Consider the following 19942-nt stretch of genomic DNA (forward strand, 5'->3'; position numbering starts at 1 on the left):
TTCACTATCTCCCTGAGTTCGCTCAAGCTCATGTCCATTGAGTTGGTGATGCCATCCGACCACCTCATCCTTTGTTGCCCTCTTCTCCTACTGCCCTCAATCTTTGATGGGTATTTGACTCATTGAATATACTAAAAAAACTCTTAATTGCATATGAATTATGTCATGATAAAGCAGTTTTTAAAAACAGAGTAATGCAAGATAAACTAGTTGGGCTTCCCAGGTGGTGCTAGTTGTAAAGAACCCACCTGCCAGAGCAGGAGACATAGAGTATGGGTTCAATCCCTTTATTGGGAAGATTCCCTGGAGGAGGGCATGGCAACCCACTCCAGTATTCTTGCCTGGAGAATCCAATGGACAGAGGGGCCTGGTGGGCTACAGTTCATACGGTTGAAAAGAGTTGGACACAACTGAAGTGACTTAGCATGCATGCAAGGTAAACTAGTTACCAATCACATTGGGTAACTAGGACAATGTCATAATTAGTAGGAGAGGTAATCACATGGACCATTTATTTAATGAATGTATTGTAACAGATTCTATGCAAAGCATGTTATGTATTCTCATAAATTAATCTTCATAAAAAAACCACTTGGTAAGATATTTCTTACTGTTATTGTAAAGAATAAAAAATACACAAAAGAGGCTAAACTATGTACCTAAGGTCATATAACCAGTAAGTGATGAAGCTGGAACTTAAATTCAAAACACTGGCTCAGACCCAACAGCCTGAGAGATGAGGCAGTACGGAAGGTAAAGATGAATATTTTCACAAATAACTGAAACATCTACAATGTGCAATGCAATTAGAGCAAATTATTCACCATCTTCAGACTTAATGAAGTACTAGCAATTTTATGTCACCTTGTATAGTTCTTTTTTTTTTAATCCAACAGTTCTAAAACAAACACACCAATCCCAGCTAACTCCCTCCATCGTGCCCTAAGATAATCTGGTTTTTTAAAAATAAAACTTTTTTTTTGACCATACCCCGTGGCATGCGAGAGGTATGACCAGGAATCAAACCTGAGGCCTCTGCAGTGGAGGCTCCGAGTCTTAACCACTGGACCACTAGGGAAGCTCTAATCTGGCTTTTTTTTCATTAAGAGAAGAGGACAAATGGTAAATATTAAAGAATCATTAAACTAGATGACCTCCAAAATCTTTTCCAACTCTGATGAGTTTAATTGTAGCCTACATTTATTATTTAGCTGAGGAATTGTATGTCAAGCTTTATATACTGTTTAAACACCAATCACATATCCTAAAAACACACGACAACAGTATAATAGGGAAGGTGACCCACTAGTGACTTTTCTTCAAGCCCTCCAGAGATTTCTTAATCAGAGTGCGTGGTAATTTGCATGCTCAATGTAGAGAGCACATTTAAACACAGTAAATGTTACTTTAGTAAATCTCTAGTCTGGCACAAATGTACAAAAATACCAACACCCCATGCCTACTCAAAGACTTCAGGCAAATGCTTTACAGTCCACTAAGCAGACTATGTAAACTTGGGGCTGGCAATAGCCGTTATACCATCACACTCATGAGTTAAACTGAAACTCAGAAAGGTTAAAAGATCTGTCCAAGGTCACATATCTCAGAAGTGGTATGTTAGGATTCAAACAGAAATGCAATTCCAAATTGAATATTTTTCTAAGTTAAAAAAAAAAGTCACAGAAAAGTTTCTTGGAAGTTAAATGCTCTAACAATACAAAGTATGGCAATGATTGGCGTTAAAATGTGCAGTATCTACTCCTCAGAAGTAAAAGAACCTTCTGGTCTAGAGTAAATACAATTACATTATTTTTTTTACTGAAAAAGAAACCATTTTAGTAAATAATTTTAAAAACTGTATTTTTAGCAAGTTTATAGCTTACCTAATGCAAAGTTGTATTCCTGGGATAAAATTCTTTATGCCATGACCATCAAAAGACAGTATGAATGAATGAAGAAGAGGAACCCATTTCTTAGTTTTGTTTCAAACTAAAATCATAGTGCTTTCTGAAAAGAAAAATCACATTGAAAATGTGAGAGATGCTGGTGTCATTCACTGTGTACCAGTGTCTTGCTAATAAATACTGTATCTGTGGGTAACTGGCAAAGAAAAGTAATCATGACTGATATTTTCAGCTTCTCTCTCTACATTCTGAGCTGCTACCTTTGTATTTTTTAAATAAAGTTTTAATTTTGGAGTAAGTTTAGATTTACAGAAAAGTTACAAAAAGTGTTGAGGTCCTGCATGACTGTCACTCAGCTTTCTTTAAATGTTAACATCTTGTATCACCATGGTTCAGTTCAGTTCAGTCGCTCAGTTGTGTCTGACTCTTTGCAACCCCATGGACTGCAGCATGCCAAGCCTCCCTGTCCATCAACAACTCCTGTAGTATACTCAAACTCATGTCCCTTGAGCCTGTGATGCCATCTAACTATCTCATCCTCTGTCATCCCCTTCTCTTCCCGCCTTCAATCCCTCCCAGCATCAGGGTCTTTTCCAATGAGTCAGCTCTGAGCATCAAGTGGCCAAACTACTGGAGTTTCAGCTTCAGCATCAGACCTTCCAATGAATATCCAAGACTAATTTCCTTTAGGATGGACTGGTTTGATCTCCTTGCAGTCCAAGGGACTCTCAAGAGTCTTCTCCAACACCACAGTTCAAAAGCATCAATTCTTCGGCACTCAGCTTTCTTTATAGTCCAACTCTCACATCCATACCATGACTACTGCAAAAACCATAGCTTTGACTAGATGGACCTTTGTTGGCAAAGTAATATCTCTGTTTTTTAATAAGCTGTCTAGGTTGGTCATAACTTTTCTTCCAAGGAGCAAGTGTCTTTTAATTTCATGGCTGCAGTCACCATCTGCAGTGATTTGAGAGACCCCTAAAGTAAAGTCTATCACTGTTTCTACTGTTCCCCATCTATTTGCCATGAAGTAAAAGGACCAGATGCCATGATCTTAGTTTTCTGGAAGCTGAGTTTTAAGTCAACTTTTTCACTCTCCTCTTTCACTTTCATCAAGAGCCTCTTTAGTTATTCTTTGCTTTCTGCCATAAGGGTGGTGTCATCTGCCTATCTGAGGTTATTGATATTTCTCCCGGCAATCTTGATTCCAGCTTGTGCTTCACCCAGTCCAGCATTTCTCATGATGTACTCTGCATATAAGTTAAATATGCAGGGTGACAACATACAGCCTTGATGTATTCCTTTTCCTATTTGGAACCAGTCTCTTGTTCCACATCCAGTTCTAACTGTTGCTTCTTGACTTGCATACAGATTTCTCAGGAGGCAGGTCAGGTGGTCTGGTATTCCCATCTCTTGAAGAATTTTCCAGTTTTCTGTGATCCACATAGTCAAAGGCTTTGGCATAGTCAATAAAGCAGAAGTAGATGTTTTTCTGGAACTCTCACTAGTCAATACCTATGTAATTCTGCAGAATTAAACTACCCTGTGCAAAAGTATTTTTTGGCCTCTAGACCATTATCAATCAATACACCTATATTTTCTAACTGAAACACACTCCCCATTCCCCCACCCAGCTACCGCAACCCAATGGCTCAGTACGTAAAGAATCTGCCTGCAACGTAGGAGACTCAGGTTCAGTCCTTGGGTCAGGAAGATCCCCCGGAGAAGGAAACGGCAACCCATTCCTGTATTCCTGCCTGAAAAATCCCACAGACAGGAACCTGGCAGGCTCCAGTCCAAAGGGTCACAAAGTCAGACACAACTGAGCGACTGAGCGTACACAGTCAGAGAATTTGGTAAAACCTATCCTAGGATTTTTAAAAAACAAGCTACGTACTTTATGAAGTTTGATTCCCGCCACAGCTGAATGTTTTATTTAAAACTTCAGGGCCAATGATCCACTGTGGAAAACTCTGTGCGATTCAAAAGAGAAGTTATTGTTCTAACCATTAACTCTCCACTTATCAGTCATCCTGCTATTGTTGTTGTTCAGTGGCTCAGCTCAGTTGTGTCTCTTTCGACCCCATGGACTGCAGCACACCAGGCTTCCCTGTCCTTCACCATCTCCTGGAGTTTGCTCAAACTCATGTCCACTGAGTTGGTGATGCCATCCACCACCTCATCCTGCCATAAACGTTACAATAATGCCAAGGAAATGTGTTTTAACTGCATTCTCATATTCATTAGAATTCAGGATTAGAAGCTGAATCAAGAAAGCAGAAGGAAGAAATAGGAAGAAATAGTACTTGCTGTTTTATATGTTCTACAACATAACAAAAGTTTTTTTTTCCCTTCAATATGTTACAAATAAGACAAAAATCTCTTTGTATTTTTATTGCAAACATAAATAAGGTAAAATGGAAAAGTTCCTGAAAATAATATAGAGCTATAGTCAATTGATTATAAGAGGTACATTTTCAAATTTCTGAAATCAGGATGTGATGGCCAGGTGGAAGTTATAATAGTTGTCTCTGCCTTAAACAGTACTAGAGCTTTCCTGAGAGCCTCACCGATGTTTCTGACAGCACACAGGACAAACTGTGGAAAAGCACAGGTGCAACTCTGAACTGAAAAGTATTCAAAAGAGTAGGAATAGTAAGAAGGTTAATGAACATTTTAATCAGTTTGTTTCACTTTTCTTCTTTTTACAAATGTACTAGAATATAACTTTAAAATATCTAAATAAGTTTAAACATGTAAAAAAGCATATTTAATAGCTTAATTGGGCTTCCCAGGTGGTGTAGTTGGTAAAGAATATGCCTGCCAACGCAGGAGACTCAGTAATCGGAGGTTCAATCCCTGGGTGGGGAAGATCCCCTGGAGGAGGAAAAGGCTACCCACTCCAGTATTCTTGCCTGGGAAATCCCATGGACTGAGAAGCCAAGCAGGTTACAGTCCATGGGGTCAGTGAGACATGACTGTAGTGACTTAGCATGCACACAGCAGTAGCTTAATTGCCAGAGCTTTCTCTTCCTTTGGTGGTACATAAAATAATCAATGATATCAAGGGATTCAATATGGCAGTAATTTGGCTGCTACATCTTATAAGAAAGCTTGATAAACTAGCTTACAAACTGATAGCTTAGATAAGAACACATAAAACAAAGGCCTCTTCCACCAGAAAACACACAATAACACATACTTTTTCATTATTATAATATAAGGACTATTTTTCTTCATGTGAAAAGTAAAACCATCCTCTAGTTTCCTGCTTATGTAGCAGGTTTCTGCACTGAATCCAATGAATACAGAGGGAGAGTCAGGGTGCTAAAAGTAGAAAATTTTAACTAAATTCTTTTAACCAAACGCCTTTTCTAAGGACCTTGGCTGTTGAGACCAGGCATCAAGAAATGTCAGTTCAACTAAATGTTCTTAAAAGCTATAGGATGGAATTTTTTAAATCACATTTTCAAAGAGCTTGTTAGTTCCAAGAATCTACATTCAACAACTTTCTTTTTTGGTCCTGTGGTAAAATATACTTAACATAAAATTTACCATCGTAACCATTTAAAGTTTACAGTTAGTGGCATTAAATACATTTATGCAGTTGTGCAGCCATCACCATTATCTGTTTGGAGAACTTTTTCATCATCCCAAACTAAAACCCTGTATCCATTAAATAATAATTTTCCATCCTCTCCTCCCCCTTGATGTTGAGCAGGGCCCTGTGGGGCTCCAGGACACTGAGGTCTTTTTGTCCCCCATTTCTCATAGGCAAGACTCCAGCCTCCACAACGTTCTCTTAGTTCCAAAGGGCAGAACAGTTGCTAATCAAGGGAGAAGCAGCCAAGAAATCACCTGAGGTAAGATTAAAGGGACCAGAGAGGCTCATCAAGATTAGGAGAATGGACCTAAGACCCTGCTTGCAACTGCGTGCTCAGTGACCCCGCAGAATACAGCCTACCAGGTTCCTCTGTCCATGGGATTTTCCAGGCAAGAATACTCAAGAGGGTTGCTATTTATAGCCCAGGGGAATCTTCCCAACCGAGGGACTGAACCCAAGTCTCTGGGGTCTCCTGCATTGGCAGGTGGATTCTTTACCACTGTGCCATCTGGGAAGCCCACCTAAGACCCTGCACACATCCTAATCTTGTCAGCAATCCCACCCTTTTGAAACTTTGCAGAACGCCAGACTGTTACTGCCTTAATCCTATCACACATCCCAGTCTGACTATCTAACCTCTCCCTATTCACCTGGGAGTGGGGCACAGCTATTGAGGTCCAGCTGTGTTCCCCATTTGCCTGGCAAAGCAGTAAAGCCACTCTTTCCTTCTCTTCCGTGACTCTCTGTATTTCTGTTGGGCACTGGTGCACAGAGAGCCAAGATTGTGCCAACACCCTCAGCCCCTGGCAAAACTATACTCCACTTTCTGTCTCCATGAATTTGCCTATTCTAAATACCTCACATAAGTGGACTCATTCAATATTTATTCTTTTGGGTCCAGCTTACTTCTCCAGCGAATACTTTTGTAGAGCAAAGAATGAACCCCAAGTGACTAGACTTCTCACAATTTAACAGTACATAGTGACACGATCTTCGAATTAAGCATACAGCTCTCCCAGAAATCCTGCTACTGCCCCACGAGCCCCAACAGGCAGAGGATTTCTCACAGACCCTTCCTCAGCTGGTAAACAGGACTGGTTAAGCGGTGGTAACTCATAGAGCAGGCTCCTTAGAACCCTGGAAGCCACAGGAATGGAGTAAAGGGAAGTAGAGTCGGCAGTTCTGAAAAACCATGTCTAAGAAAAAGCAAGGATTCATCAGCTACTTTGGCCTGCAGATGGCCTTCTCTCTGTCCTCCAGGAGCGCCTACACCCTGATCGTTTGGGCGACACCTGTCAGAGCTGAGGTCAGACTGCAGTCCAGCCGCTGATCATGTCACCAGTGTAGGAAGCTTCACAGGGTCATGAGTCACCTTCCATGGCTCAGAGGTCCGGGCAGGCCTGCCCCACCCAGAGAAACCCAGTGAGGAGAGGCAGAAACAAGAGAGAAAGACGCACGACTGGCAGAGAAGCACAGAATGAGTAAAGAGCTGGACCGACAGGCAGGCCCTGAATAAGAGTAAGGACTAAGAGGGAAACACGGGGTCAAGAGACACAGAAGGTGGAAACAGAAATGAAGACAGGATCCAGATACTCGGAGATGGGTTCGAGAGAAACAAAGCTGACAGAGGCCGAGGTAATAGGCATAAAGGGCAGGTGATGACAGGTGACACAGACAGCAAAAGAGGAGAAACGCAGAGGTAAACAGAGACCAGTATCAGCGAAGTCCTAAGCGCAGTCTTTCTCTTCGACTCAATCGAGAGGTCGCAAAGCCGCGCCCACTCCGCGCCCCCGAAAGGCCGGAGGGGCGGTCTGATCGGGGGAAGGGGGGTGGCGGGATCTCTAAGCGCTCTGGCCCGCCGAGGTCCGTCACCGGAGGTTGACCTTGGACGAGACGCTGCCTCGGGGGCCTCGGTGTCGCTGCACGAACTCCTGGCTGGCCAGAGACCGCAAGAGTCGGACCCGGGGCGCCGGGACTCCAACGGTTCCGCGCGCGGCTTCAGCATCCCGGTCGGCGTAATGGGCCTGGCCGTGTCAGCGGTGAGCGCGCCGGAACCTGCAGAGAACCCCTTAAACCTCTCCGGTTTCCATTCCTGCCCCCTTGCTACGCGTTGTCCTGACTCTGCCATACCTGCCAAGGGCTCGGCGCTCACATAGCCCGCCGGTGTGATACTTTCCGCCGCCGCCGGCGCCGGGCCCGCTCAAGCCGTCGCTGCCGCGACCGCCTCAGCCTGCGCCTCACGCCCCCGGAAACGCTTTCCGGTCCCGCCCCCTAAAACTGCCAGTGCTTCCGGGGGTGCGGCTGAAAGAAAGCGATGTGCGCATGCGGGACTCGCGTTAGGGGCGGGGCGTCAGGAGCGTGCTCCGAGAGAACCCGCGGCTGCGCAGTACAGCCCGGAGCAGGTTAGTCTCCTGTAGGTACTCTAGGACCTCCGCTGACTTTTGCGGAGAGGAGTGCTAAACACTTTGGCCTATCTCAGCTTGTCTAATAGAGATTATGTCAAATCCTTTACTGGCTCCATAGCGCCTTTAGTTTGTAGCGGATGCTCAGTAAGAGTTCAGTGAAGGGACCAATGCCCTCTCAAGCATTGTGCCGGGTTCCCCTAGGAAAAGCCTCACCCCAATTGAATGACTAATAACTGGTCCGGACTATTCGTGATAAACTCATTCTTATTAGCCAATAGTTGGACTAGGAATAGTCATGTGACCAATTTCTGGCCCATAATACTTATAGAAGCCATCTATTGGGGCTTCTGTAAAAGTTTTTGTTTATTCTGTTCTGTTTTCAAAGTCCACCAAGACTTCTAGTTGAATATGCTCAAGTGTTTTGCAGCTTTTACTTTCTTCCTGTCTCTAAGCAGACATAAAGGTTGAAAATTCAGTCACTGGCATGTGCCTGTGATATGACAAATGCTGAGGCCAACGAAGCAGAAAGATTGAGAGAGCCTAGTTCTCAGATGAGGTTAAGCTACAGTCCCAGGTTTGGACCGTGTATCCCTGGATGTTTGTTCTATGAGCTTTGCTACTAGTAAGTGGCACAACTTCAGTTAAGCCCTGCAGTCTGGCTCCAGACCCAAGCTCTCAGCTCTGTAGGACTGCTTTGGTCTTGGGCTTTCTTTGGCAATATTATAGACTGCTCAGTTGCTCAGGTGTGTCTGACTCTGCAACCCCATGGACTGTAGCCTGCCAGGCTCCTCAGTCCATGGAATTTTCCAGGCAGGAATACTGGAGTGGGTTGCCATTTCCTACTCCAGGTGATCTTCCTGACCAAGGGATCAAACCCAAGTCTCTTGCATCTCCTGCATTGGCAGGCAGATTCTTTACCACTGCACCACCTGGGAAGCCCATTAATAGACTACATATCTCCAAGTATAACAGCAACAAAATAGATAAAATTGCTAGGAGAGATATCGAAAATATGAACTCACAATCAAGAAACAAAACCCGTGGGCAGAGAAGACAATCAGCAGTGTCAGATACACTTTAAGTGTCTAGCTCATTGGAAGGGTTAAAAAAACTAATGAGGTACAACTGAAGAGAAATTCCTGAGCTAAAAAATAGATTTGAAGAAAATAATCCAAAAGCCATCCCAGAGAGATAAGGAAATGAAAAAGAGTGAGGTCTGCTGCTGCTGCTAAGCTGCATCAGTCATGTCCGACTCGCTTTTATGTTAGAAGATAATAAAGTGAATATGAACAAAGTAGTTGTCAAATGTTGATGGCTGAGAATTTTCCAGAATTGAAGAAAGAGAAGCAGCCTCAGGAAACACCAGGAATCCCAAGTAGGACTGGGGAAAAGAAAACCTAGATCTGGTGAAACTGCAGAACACCAAAGCATGAGATTAAAAGTAGAGAGAGAAGAAAGTCAGATTATCTACCATAGAATGATGGTGATACCAACTCCTGGCTACTCAACAGCAATAATGGGAGCAATGATAATAATAATAGCATGAAATAATATCATTAATGGAATAATAGCCTTAACAAGATGAGAGAAAATAATCTTATACCTAAATTGTATACTTAGCAAATAATCTTTCAAAAAATGAAAACATAATACTTTTCAGATCAACAAAAACTAAGAGTTACTTCCAACAGAACTTAACTGAAGCATCTCTTAGAAGATATATTTCAGGAAGAAATAAAATGATCCCAAGAGGAAAAACTGAGGAACAGTAGGATTAGTGAGCAGATAAAATGGCAAACATAGGTAAATATAAACAAACATTAGGGACAAACAAAGAACAACATAATTTGTAGGATCAAAAAATGTAAAACCAAAATAATGAAATGATAGTATAAAAGGATTACTGAACCGAATGCATTATAAAACTGTGTGTTAGTTAACTATTGCGTAACAAACAGCCTCAAAACCTCAGAGCGATACAGCTTTATTTGTTTCTGGATCATATGTCTAGTGTCTGCTTGGGGTTGGTTAGAAAGCTTTGCTCAGCTTTGCTCGGCTTGTCTACATGTCTAGGGTCAGCTGATCTAGGGTGGTTTTGGCTGGGAGCCCTGACTCTGTTCCATGTGTCTCTTACTCACCAGCCAGGCAATGGGGATAAATTCTCATGGCAACGGTAGGTACACAAAAGAGCAATGGAAATGTATAAGCACATTTTCCAAGACTTTAAAAAATATTCTATTGGCTAAAGCAGGTCACATGACTGAGCTCAAGGCTGTTTAGTAGTAGTAGTAGTGGTAGTGAAAGTTGCTCAGTCGTGTCCAACTCTTTGGGACCCCATGGACTACACAGTCCATGGAATTCTACAGGCTAGAATACTGGAGTGCGTAGCCTTTCCCTTCTCCAGGGGATCTTCCCAACCCAGGGATTGAACCCAGGTCTCCAGCATTGCAGGCAGATTCTTTACCAGCTGAGCCACCGGGGAAGTCCAAAAATACTGGAATGGGTAGCCTATCCTTTCTCCAGTGGATCTACCCAACCCAGGAATAGAACTGGGATCTTCTGCATTGCAGGTGGATTCTTTACCAACTGAGCTATTCAGTTCAGTTCAGTCGCTCAGTCATGTCTGACTCTTTGCAACCCCATGAACCGCAGCACGCCAGGCCTCCTTGTCCATTACCAACTGCCGGAGTCTACCCAAACCCATGCCCATTGAGTCGGTGATGCCATCCAACTATCTCATCCTCTGTCATCCCCTTCTCCTCCCACCTTCAATCTTTCCCAGCATCATGGTCTTTTCAAATGAGTCAGCTCTTCACATCAGGTCGCCAAAGGATTGGAGTTTCAGCTTCAACATCAGTCCTTCCAATGAATGTTCAGGACTGATCTCCTTTAGGATGGACTGGTTTGATCTCCTTGCAGTCCAAGGGACTCCCAAGAGTCTTCTCCAACACCACAGTTCAAAAGCATCAGTTCTTCGGCGCTCAGCTTTCTTTATAGTCCAACTCTCACATCCATACATGACTACCTGAAAAACCATAGCCTTGACTAGACAGACCTTTGTTGACAAAATAATGTCTCTGCTTTTTAATATGCTGTCTAGGTTGGTCATGGTCATAACTTCCTTCCAAGGAGTAAGCGTCTTTTAATTTCATGGCTGCACTCACCACCTGCAGTGTTTTTGGAGCCCCAAAAAATAAAGTCAGCCACTGTTTCCACTGTTTCCCCATCTATTTGCCATGAAGTGATGGGACTGGATGCCATGATCTTAGTTTTCTGAATACCGAGCTATTAGGGAAGCCCAATTAGGAGGGAGCTATGAAGGATTATGGCAAAGAGTATGCATAAGAAAGCAAAGAATTGGAGTCATTAGTTGTATCAGCCAGTTAGATTGAACCGATTCCACTGTCTATAAAAGTATTGGTTAGCATTAGACTTCTAATGAAATACGAATGTTAAAATTTCAAAGCTTACTATTTAAAGAATAAAGATCAAACCAGAGGAAGAAGAAGAATATTTTTAAAAGAAGGAAAGTACTTTCCTGGTGGTCCAGTGGTTAAGAATCCACATGTCAATGCAGGAGACACAGGAGACACAGTTGTGCGTGGGGAAGATTCCACACGCAATGGAAAGCCCTGGCTCACTGCAACTCGAGAAAGTCAGCACACAGCAATGAAGACTCAGTGCAGCCAAAAATAAATCAACAAAATTTAAAAAGGAGAAGGGGACTTCCCTAGTGGCCCAGTGTCTCTCAGTGCAGGGGGTCTGGGTTTGATCCCTGATCAGGTAACTAGATCCCACATGCCCTGTGTGCTGCAATGGAAGACCCTGCATGCCTCAGCTGAGACCTGGCATAGCCAAATAAATCATACTTTAAAAAAATCTGTTGAAAAAAGAAAGAAAAAAAAAAAGGAAAGGGGGAGAAATGAAGGAAACAAAGGCAGGAATGAAAGAACATAAACAGTGAAAAAATACAAAGCACAAAATAAAGCGGAAAAATAAATTTAAATATTTCAGTAATCACAATAAGGCTTCCCTGGTGGCTTAGTGGGTAAAGAATCCACTTGTAATGCAGGAGACACAGGAGATGCTAGTTTGATCCCTGAGTTGGGAAGATCCCCTGGAGAAGGAAATGACAACCCACTCCAGTATTGCCTGGAAAATCCCATGGACAGAGGAGTCTAGCAGGTAACAGTCCAAAGAATCGGATGTAACTAAGTGACTAAGCACAGCACAGCATATATATTTAAAAACCTAAACCGTCTAGTTAAAAGATAGATTGTGACACCAACTTTTGATAAAATTTAGCTACGCACAAAGACAAATTTTAAAGTCAAAGAATGGTAAGAGATTCCATGCTGGGTCTGTTTTAACTGTATCAACATTGGACAAGGTAGAATTTGAGGCAATAGCATTGCTAGAAGTAGTGTGGTGAATTTTGTCATCGTTCTTGATAATTTGCTACTCCTGTAAGAGGCCTGTACTTCCCAACCTGTGGACTTCAGGCTTGGTCACTGAAACATGAATAGAAATGATGACCCATCTATTCTTTCCTTCTGCCACAGGCAGGTCACATCCAAGATGGGGCTGCTCCTTCCACTGGGTCCTTGAATGAAAATAAGCTAGAATGAAGAGTGGGTAGTGCCACAGTGACCCCTGTGTGCATGCTCAGTCATGTCCAACTTTTGCCACCCCATGGATTGCAGCCCACCAGGCTCCTCTGTCCATGGAATTTTCTAGGCAAGAATACTGGAGTGGATTGCCATTTCCTTCTCCAGGGGATCTTCCTGACCCAGGGGTTGAAGCTACATCTCTTGCACCTCCTGCATTGGCAGGCAGATTCTTTACCATGGTACCACCTGGGAAGCCCCACAAATGACCCAAAGGATGTATAACATGAGTGAGAAATTCACCATCGTCTTTATAGGCCACTGAGATTTTGAAGTTAGGTGTGGTCATGTGGCTTTCTTTGACTAATGTAATATGAAATATGTCAGTTCCAAGTGGATACTTTATGAATGAGTGCATGATTCATGCCTGACTTAGCAAAAGATGACTAATAAATATAGGCTATTTTATAATGAGAAAGGTTCAACTCACCAGAAGTACATGATAATTCTAAGTTATAGCCATATGATATCATAGCCTCGAATGATGATACAGAGTAAAAATTGATAGAAATCCACAGATTCACCATCAGAGTGGAGATTGTGGCATTCATGAGTATTGCCACTAAATATTTTCTTTCTTTCTCCTGGAGAGGATAGGCCTGCGCCTGAACATAGATGTGGCCTTGTGGCTTTCTTTGACCCATGAAAAAGGAATTGAAATGACCTGTGTCACTTTCAGGTGAAAGCTTTGAGAGTCAGTGTGTAATTCCCCCTCCTCACTTTCTCTCTGCCATGGAGACCAGCAATGTTCCAGAAAGTGCCTGCTCCATCAAGAGTCCTAGAGTGAAAATAGCAGGTGGGAGATCCCTAAGCTGACCAGAGATAAAAACACAGGGTTGGGACTGTATGTTTTGGTTTTTTGGTGGCCAGGGCATGTGGAATCTTAGCTCTCTGACCAGGGATGGAACCTGCACCCCTTGCAGTGGAAGGCAAAGTCTTAACTACTGGACTTCCAGGGAAGTCCCTCAGTCTGCCATTACTACAAAACAATTCACCCCCAAATTCGGTGGCTTAAGACAACACTGATTTATTTTTTCACTTATGTGTCTGCAGGTCAGTGAAGTTGGACTCAAATGAGCAGCTGTGCTTCAGGCTGTGGGTCCACGTGAGCCTGGCTCCTCACGGCAGGTTAGGCTCAGGTCTGCCCATGTGTTTTCATTCTGGGATCCAGCTAAAGGAATGGTAGCTACCCAGGGGAAACTCTTCTCATGGAATGCAGAGATGTTAAGAGATGAAGCCTCACTGTGCAAGAATATTTTTGTCATTTCTGTTAACATCACACTGGCCATAGCAAGTCATATGGCTGAGCCCACAGGCAAGGGGTCAGAAAGTGCAGTCCACTTCCAGCGAGGGGGAATGTGCAAAGTCCCATGGGAAAAGGACACAGGGGACAGTGAGGAATTCCGATCCATATCTCAATATATCATCATTACTCTGATACTGGAATGAGAAGAATTCAGAGGGGCCATCTATTAATAGGAAAGTGTAGGTAAAGAGGAAGGATGAAAGGAACAGAGAGGTGTGCAGGTTGGTAAGAGTCCAGGGATCTTTATGGTGTGGCCAGTGAGAAATCTCTGGCACAGAAAGCATGAACGTTCATTTACGATAAAAGATATTTCATATGTGGATTTAAGGTGTTTTTTTTTTTCTTTTGGCTTGAGTGCTTGTGATGTTAACCTCCCCTCTGTCATCCTAGACTTTCAGTAAAGGCTGTTAGACCCACGAAAAGCCCTGCAGGAGTGGTGTGTGTGTGTGTGTGTGTGTGTGTGTGTGTGTGTGTGTACATCAAAGGAAGGGTCAAGTTCCTTTGGAGACAATGACAGAAATAGAACAAATTCAACATAAACTGGCACTTAGATCCAGGAGTAACAAGTACAGGTGCACCCGGGGTACCTGCAGACATCTTGGAAACACACTGAGATCTCCACAGGAGAAGATGTGGTGGTTTTAGCTGATCATCCTTGTCCTTTTTTTTCGGGGGGGGGGGTGCACTGCATGTAATGCAGGATCTTAGTTCCCTGACCAGGGATTGAACCCATGTCTCCTGCAGTGGAAGCATGGAGTCTTAACCACTGGACGACCAGAGAAGCCCCATGATCGTCTTTTTCTTTTAGACCCAGGAGTCTTGCTGAAATCTGGGTTATCACTGGGGGAGGATCAGTATCTGGTTCAAGGGAAGTTGAAGGGCACCTGCAGTACTCTTCACACTCATCCTTCAGGCATTTACTCTGTAGGAGGTGCTGTGCTGAGCGCTTCACATTCATTATCCTATTAAATATTTGCAACTCCGCGCAGCAGGTGATGCTATTGTCCTCACTCTATGCATGAGGAATCTGGAGCGCTGGCAGACGTGCAAGCCAGATGTTCTCTTCTGGGAGTGGGAGCCCCCAAAAGTTCTGCCCTTAGATGCTGACGTCAGGGCCTGGAGGTGGGGTATGTGGGGGCTTAAAGGGGATCCCTGGCACTGGTCGGCTGGGGGCACATTCTCCTTTGATGACTCCTTGTGAGGCTCAAGCTCTGATCACTGATGCTTCAGTTGCCTGATGAACAGACTGGCCCCAGCCCTCCCTCTGCTCCCTCTAATATCTTTTCATCATGTTCTTAACAGTTACCATGTCTGCAGGTGTCCAACAGAAACATTGAAACAGCAGGCACTTTTGGAGAATGTGTTCCCCCAGCTAAGCTGCTAGGCTCAGAGAAGTGAAGTGCCTTGCCCAGGTATACAACTGGTACGAGACAGGGTAGGGTATGGAAACTTGGCCAGACGAACCTCCTCTTTCAAATTCATGAGCTCTGTTTTAGTCAGCTTGGGCTGTCATAACAAAGTACCACAGACTGGTGACTGAAACAACAAAGACTGATTTTCCCACAGTCTGGAGGCTGGAAGTCCAAGATCAAGGTGTCACCAGATTTGGTTTTACCTGAGGCCGCTCTCCTCGACTTTGCCAAGGGCCACCTTCTGGCTATGTTCTCATGGGCAAGAGAACTGGTGTTTCTGAATATCCTAATGTCCTCTTCTTATAAGGACATTATATGAAAAGCCTACTCTCAGGGTCTCAATTAGCTTTATCATCCCTCGAAAGCCCTGTTCTGCAAATATAGTCACATCCTGAGGTCCTGATGGTTATGGCTTCAACATGTGAATTTGTCACGGACACAATTCAGGTCATCTAGCCACTGACTCAAGGTGGTGCTGCCTTTCCTCCAAGCCCCATAGACCTGTAGAATGTACTCCACTCTCCACCGTGGTATAGACCTGGCCACTGAGATGTGAAGAGGAAAAGAGGCTGGCCAGGTTCACACTGGTAGGCTGGAGCAGAGCTGAGACTTGACCCAGATGTCTGAGTCCCCCAGAGGTCCCCAGCATCCATGCCCCCGCTTCCCACCAACAGGAAGCTGACTTTCCTTGGGGACTTCACCACCCTGCCCCATTCTCACCTGATGGTTTGAGAGAATTCAATTTCAGATGAGCCTTGATTTGATTAAGCCAATCAGCTTATCCCATTTTCCTGCCACCGTGATGTGTGCAAGGACAAGCCTGTGACCTCATTTGGACACCCCTGGACTTGTGGGAGAGCTCCCAGAAGAGACTCTCTTTTGTGGGGTGGTGTGGGAGGAGGTGAGGTCGAGAACTAGTGTAGCTGTTTTATTGCAAGGAGAGGAGACTTGCAATTGCAGGGGCCCCTGTGTGGGGCTGAAGATGAACTTGACAGCCAGAAGGACGTACAAGAGAGCCAGAGATGGATCAGTTTCTCAGTGAGAGTCTACTTCTAGCCTTGCCCCACCAGGCTCCTGTGAACTAACACTTTCTCTTTATTCTTTGTCAATTTGAGGCTTTGCTTTTATTTTGATTTGCATTTTTTAAATAATTGAGATAGTCTTAATGGACACATAATCTGGAGGGAGTTGCTGGGGGTGTAGCTAGGGGTGCCATTCATCTTTTCTTCTCTCTAGGATTCTGTGTTCACATGTATCAGTAGGAGTTCCAATTCCCAAGGAACAGGGACTTCCCTGGTGGTCCAGTGGCTGAGACTCCGAGCTCCCAATGCAGGGGGCTCGGGTTTGATCCCTGGTCAGGGAACTAGATCCCACATGCTGCCACTAAGAGCCTGCATGCTGCAACTAAAGATCCCATGTGCCACAATGAAGACCTGGCACAGACAAATTAATAATAATAAAAAAAAAAAGATTCAAGGAACAGAAATGGAGTCTGGCTGATTTCGGCAGTAAAGGAATTCACCAGAAAGGTATGGGTGGCTCACACATTCCCTAGGAGGCTGGAAAAGCAGGCTTGGTGACTACACAGCTGTGCCCACAATCAGGTCACAGAACTGGAGTGGCCAGAATGCTGCTGCCACCCCCAAGGCCACCGCCATGACCACTGCTGACCGATGCCCCAAGCTGTGCTGTTGCTGCCCTCGCTGCCTTGGAATCTGGTCTTACTGCAACTGCTGCTGCTGCCTCCCTGAGCCATGTGACCAACTCAGAGCCTGGTCCTGTGGCTGCTTCCTAGCTGCAAAGGAGGCCAGGAAAATGACACCCAGCCTTCAGGGCTTCCTGTGTGTGGGTAAAGAATCGGCCTGCAATGCAGGAGACACAGGAGATTCAGGTTCAATCCCCCAGTCAGGAAGATCCCCTGGAGGAGGAAATGGCAACCCACTCCAGTATTCTTCCTGGAAAATCCTACGAACAGAGGCTGTCCAAAGGGTCCAAAGGGCATCAAAGAGTTGGACACAACTGAGCGACAAAGCACACAGAGTGGAAATGAATTCTGTTTCCTTCCAAGCCTCGTAAAATGAGGAATTCCTTGAAAACAGGACGGGAGTCCTTGCTGGATAGTAAAAAAAAATAGGGCAAATGTTCAATACAGGGCATAGGAACGGAGATCAAATGGGGACAATAGCTTTAGCAATGTTAGTGGAAATCTGAGTTAGAGAATGTAGCTGGAACCTGGGGCTTCTGACTCCTCCTTCCCTAAAGGGATTGAGTTTCTCTCCCAGTTGTGGGGGAGCCTTTAGACCAGGCAGTCCTCTCCCGAGGGCAGGGATGCTTTGTCTTGCTGAATTACTGCCTGCAACAGGAGCAGAAACAAGGATGAGCTGTTTTTGAGGGCAGGTCCAGGGGGAGGGCCATATCTGAACTTGACCTGAGCCCCACCTTGCCACACAGATGAGGGCGTGCAGAGGAGGATGGGAAGGCTCTTGTTTCTACTGCTGTTTCCTCTTTGGGGAATGGATGGGAATCTCCTTCTCCAAGAGGAGACAAAGTCAAAAGAGAGTGTGGTGGGATGGGGGTGGGGGGCAGGGGTGGAGATAACTCTCCCAGGGCCAGTGATGCATAGTCAGATGCTTAGAGGACCAGGAAGACGATGCAGATGAGAGAAGGACCAAGCATTGGCACATTAAATATATATATATTTATAAAGAATATATATTCTTTAAAAAAAATTATTTTAGTTTTGAATGCACTGAGTCTTAGTTGCTTTACACGGGCTTTCGCTGGTTGTGGTGAGTGGGGCTACTCTTCACTGTGGTGTGTGTGCTTCTCATTGCAGTGGCTTCTCTGGTTGTGGAGCACAGGCTGTAGGTGTGCGGGCTTTAGAAGTTGTGTTGCACAGGCTTATCTGCTCCAAGGAGTGTGGAATCTTCCTGGACCAGAGATTGAACCCTTGTCCCTTGCATTGGCAGGCAGGTTCTTATCCACTGCACCACCAGGGAAGTACAAGATATATACACCCTCTTTCTGTTTTGCCACTTTTGCTGGACGCATGGCGTGCTGGCTCTCTTTTATTTGGTCCTTCTCCAGGTCCTCTCTTTGTCCCCCATGCTCCCCAGCTCTGCGTCCTGGAATCTAAGCTATATGGGGAGCCTGGGAGGATCCCTTTGTCTTCTGGCTTCCAGTTGGTGTGGCCCATGGGGGTCATGGAGGAGACTGGAGGCACGAGGACGGGAACTTGGAGGAGTCTTTTCCAAGCTCTGTCCACTTGGAGTCACCGTGGGCTGACTGCCGCCCTTCACTCAGCCTCAGCTCCATTAGCAGCGCTTTATCTCCAGGCCGGCTCCCTCCCTGCATCCCTTCAGACTCAGGATGGTAACACTCCCCAGTGTTTGTGGCACTGGGGGCTGTATCATCCTCTGTTGCTTTTCTTAAACTCTATCCATACCTTTGTAAATAATCCCACTGCTAAACTCTCCTCACCTCCCCAGCTTTGAACGTGTTGTCTGTTTCCTGCTGGTACCTCAAAAGATGGAATGTTTCTCTACTGAAAACAACACAAAAGAGCGCCTCACGTGCAATAGCAAACAGGATTTGAGTTAACTCTCAAACTCTTGACCGTGAGGGGGACGGTAAGGAATGGCGGGGATTGTGACCAACTGGAAAGCACATGACCTCTCCCAGTCCAGTCTGTCGTCGCCATAACAGTGACAGTTCAGCGTTGTCAATTCTTCCCAGTTTTCAAAAGTAGCAAAACGGACAGGTTTAAACTGAGATCCCTTGATTTTTCAAATGTTGGCTTGACTACTTAGAAACCATGCTGTGAGGCAGATGATCAATAGGCCGAACTTGGCCCTCGAAGCACCAGTTTTCAGCCTGTACTCTCAGCATATAGCATCCTGCAGAGTCCCAAACCTTACTTGATCAGAAGAGCCTGCAGGGAGGAGCGCTGTGTGCCGACCATCAGGAAACCCTCGGGGCCCCCGGGGTGGGAAGGAAGCCTGGCCATGTCACGTCCTCCAAAAAGGCTTAGTGGTGGCACCCATGAGCTTCTGAGTTCTGCAGCTTACAGCCTTGAGTGCCTCTCTGGCCCATCGCGTCTAATATGGGTGTCAGCGGAAAGTAAATTAAATCTGCTAGGCTGTAATCTGCAAATGAAACATTTTGTGGCAGTAACTAAACAGGGCATTATGTTTTAATCGGTTTTTTTAAATGTTGTTTTAAAAATCATTTTATTGTGCAGAAGCTGGTACCCTAAGAGCTATAATTCCTTAACTAACCATATGATAATGTAATACCCTCTAGTCTAGATGTTCTTACCAGCCAGGGTATTTGTCTCGATGCTCTTAAACCTATATATTTTCAGAGTAGAAGCATTCCACCACCTTCCAGTCACTCATATGGGGAACCCTGACAGCAGCTTATCCATAGGGATTGCCTTTCACCCTGGCTTTGAGACAGAAACAAAATGATTCATCCTTCCCTCATTTTATCTATCATCTATCTGTCTATCAATTTATTTTTTTAAACAAACGGTTATATATTGCTGTTTTAGTGCTTTGCAAACCTCAGTCTGATGCATTCTCCTACCAACTCCTTGAAGAAAGTGCTGTTCTCATCTTGATTTTTACAGATGAGCAAGTT

The 19942-nt window shown here is 44.6% G+C and overlaps 1 protein-coding gene across 3 annotated transcripts in view; it reads right to left on the reverse strand.

The window, feature by feature from the left end:
* Nucleotides 1–7772, reverse strand: part of ZBTB43 (zinc finger and BTB domain containing 43) — a 30101-nt gene extending 22329 nt beyond the window's left edge. Inside the window, exons 1-2 of one of the 3 annotated variants that reach the window (XM_043916829.1) lie at nucleotides 7642–7753; nucleotides 1884–2007 (exon numbers count right to left, since the gene is read on the reverse strand). The gene's annotated coding sequence lies outside the window, so the exon portion shown is untranslated. Of the gene's footprint in view, nucleotides 1–1883; nucleotides 2008–3804; nucleotides 4647–7641 lie in introns of those variants that run through there. The other 2 variants (XM_043916830.1, XM_043916828.1) reach the window with 2 other exon arrangements.
* Between the last annotated feature and the right edge of the window lie 12170 nt (nucleotides 7773–19942).

This window comes from Cervus elaphus, chromosome 11 (genome assembly GCF_910594005.1).
Source record: "Cervus elaphus chromosome 11, mCerEla1.1, whole genome shotgun sequence".
NCBI classification, from domain to species: Eukaryota; Metazoa; Chordata; class Mammalia; order Artiodactyla; family Cervidae; genus Cervus; species Cervus elaphus.